The sequence below is a fragment of the Mesitornis unicolor genome, unplaced genomic scaffold (assembly GCF_000695765.1).
Source record: "Mesitornis unicolor isolate BGI_N332 unplaced genomic scaffold, ASM69576v1 scaffold41530, whole genome shotgun sequence".
Taxonomy (NCBI): domain Eukaryota; kingdom Metazoa; phylum Chordata; class Aves; order Mesitornithiformes; family Mesitornithidae; genus Mesitornis; species Mesitornis unicolor.
In genome coordinates this window covers 260-3,217 of record NW_010161044.1, presented here as the reverse complement: position 1 = coordinate 3,217, position 2,958 = coordinate 260, and the positions used below count along the sequence as shown (strand labels likewise).

The 2,958-nt window shown below is 46.3% G+C and overlaps 1 pseudogene; it reads right to left on the bottom strand.

Annotated features, from left to right (window-relative positions):
- Positions 1 to 2,516: 2,516 nt before the first annotated feature.
- LOC104546394 overlaps positions 2,517 to 2,958 on the bottom strand; it is a 628-nt pseudogene continuing 186 nt past the window's right edge.

Below are 2,958 nucleotides of genomic sequence, written 5' to 3'. Positions count from 1 at the left end.
GCATCTGCAAACTGCCTGTCACAATTTTGTTTGCTTTCTGCTTATTCGAAGTTGTTAATTAGTACAGCTCAAAGCAACCCAAAGCACACCGGCTCTACAGCTACTATGCTTCAGAACTGTATTTTTTAAACTATTGCTTAGCACATGTTGAAAACAGGAAACGATGATTTTACGTTCCTCGGCTTTCTGAATCAAAATGTCCTACACTATCAGCTGAAACACTTTACAGACCACTGTACACACCAACGCTATCACGTTTATCAGTGACATGTGTGGTCCCATCAAGAGAAAATAAAAATCAGTATCGCAACTCATTTTTTAAAAACCAATACTGATCACCATGTGGTGGATGCTGGTTGCTGCTGCTATCACCAGATCACTCAAGGTGCACTAGTGAGGTCCAGGAAATAACAGGCAGAAAAAATACAGTTCACTGTGATAGTGAAAAGGCCAGGACCTGGAGCTGCACATTTTCAGCAGCTAGTTCCAACCAGCTTCTTTCTGTTTCTTGTCCCAGGAGTTTGCTTTTTCCTGCTTCTAGAGCACTCAACATAAGTTAGAAAGACTCAGGTTTCTGGAAGAGTTTTTGCTGAAACATGCACACTTAGTCTTGTAACTGTTCTCCTAACTCTCCACAACTCAGCCCAAAAAGGGCCCCAGACTTTTCTGCACCATCACTATGTCATGCTGCTGGGCAGTCCCCTGGACCTGGGAAAAAAAAAGTGAAAGCCAGTAGTGTGGTGACACCACTGTAATCTACAGAGTCAGCTAGGGCATATATCACACTTTCAATGAATGCCATTCAGGCAGACTTAAAGGATAATCCTGGGGGTTCCATTGGTCCTACCAAAACACCGCGTTCACTTCTAAATATGGCTCCTATCTCAAGTACTAAAGTGTGATAAGACATATTTCTTTGCATTCTTTCACTGTGACACAAGTAAAAAAAGATTCTAGCTATTGAATTGGGTGCAGAAGTGTAGCAAGATCAGCTGTCAATGGCACTGCACGAAGCACAGCGTGAGCACAAATCACAGAAAGGCAGAACTCACTAAAGGTAAGTGCTGGGTGCCGTAAGATGAATCGGTCAAGCAGGTTCATCAAATGTCCTTGTGTTTTCTGTCCCACTCATCTGCACACCAGCACTGCATAGCAATAAAATTATCAGGTGGTGTCTTCTTTCAAAAGAAGTTTATAGAGCTGTCACTGTAAAAACACAACTGTGACACTGCTTTTATTCCACTCTGACTTGAATTCCACTGCGGATGATAGACAGAATTAAATACTTTAGAGGAGGCTTTCTGCTCATTTTTAATAGCTCAAGCTCAACAAAAACCATGGTTTAGCTGGCTTTCTACTTCCTACAAAAATTGCTCCCTCATAGCTCCTGACAGCTTGTTCCCATACATATATTCAACTGCTTTTTGAATCTTGGCAGATTCTCTATTTTAAATGGTATTCTGCGGCAAGGAAAATTAACAGCTCAGTCAAGTATTCTGCACAGAATGGAAGGAAAACAGCTGTTCACATTTACCATAGTCCCTTCACCTACTGCATCATGCTTGTGTCTGCAGATTACTAAAATGGCCAAACAGTTGCTCCACAGAGAGGATTACCACAGAAAATACAGAACATTTACAACATACAAATATGATATTCTGAAATTAATGTCATCACTGGCATCCAGCTTCCGATGCTCCCCATCAAGCTGCTTCCATGACAAGATGTAGCTGCTCTGAACTGCTACATTGTTTTGTCTTGGCATCCTGCCTCACACGCCTGCCAAACTCTACTGTCTCCTAATTATTTATTTTTTTTTGTTAAGATCTCCTTTGAATTCCAGTTTTCTTGCATTCTGAATTACACTGACCATTGTCAGTAATTAATAAATATCTATTTGTGACAATCAAAGGCCCTTTACCACTAAAGCACCTGCACAATTCCCCTGAAATGCTGACGTGCCGCTGGCTGGAACCATGGGTTAAGGAACTGCAAGTTAAAGCTCCTCAAGTTTCCCCAAGGTCAAGGTTGATCTTTGTCCTAATTTAATGTGACCACAAAACAGGCATCATCAATTTCTTATTTCCAGCCATCACCTTCTCAGGGGCATACCTTAAAATACCTCTCTATGTAGCTATCCTATATCCCGATGCATCCTTTCTTCCTGACCAAGCTGGCTTCCTGCCAGTCCACTGGAACGCCCCGGGGAGCTCTCTGACAAGACCGTCTTTTCCCCTGCGCCTGCTTGGCTCTTTCATGGCTCTTGCTACAGGCAGCCATGGCAAATTTTTCTGAAGCCCTTCCTACTGCCCAGGCCACATCCCCTCGCCCACATGCCAAGGGACAGACAGCTGCCTCTCGGGTAGGGCAAAGCCCACCAGCAGGCAGGCAGCAGCAGGGGCTGCACAAGGGAAGCCCCATGCTATGGCACGTGGTTGCACTTGGCTGGTGGCCTGCCCACATTGCCCGCCACATCCCAGATACCCCATCCCACCTGCTGTTACACCAGGCCTCACCTTGATCAGCTTGCAGCGGATCTGGGCAGACACCATGTGGCTGTTGCGGAGGTTGCCAACACGGAACATGAGGCAGAGCTTGCCATCCCGCTGCGAGATGACTGCAGCACGGCTGAACATGAGGGTCTCAGCTCGCTTCTTGGGCTGGGACATCTTGATGAACATGCAGCCAATCAGGAATGCATCAACAATGGAGCCCAGCAGCGACTGGAAGAGGAAGAGCACGATGCCCTCGGGGCACCGCTCTGTAATGTAGCGGTGCCCATAGCCAATGGTGGCCTCGGTCTCTATGAAGAAGAGGAAAGCAGAGGGGAAGTTGTACACGTTGGCCACACACGGGCTGTAGGTGTCGTCATGCGCCCGGTGCAGATCACCTCGCAAGTAGGCAATGCCCCACCACATCGAGGCCATGACCAGCCAGGCAACCGTGTAGGTCAGCAGG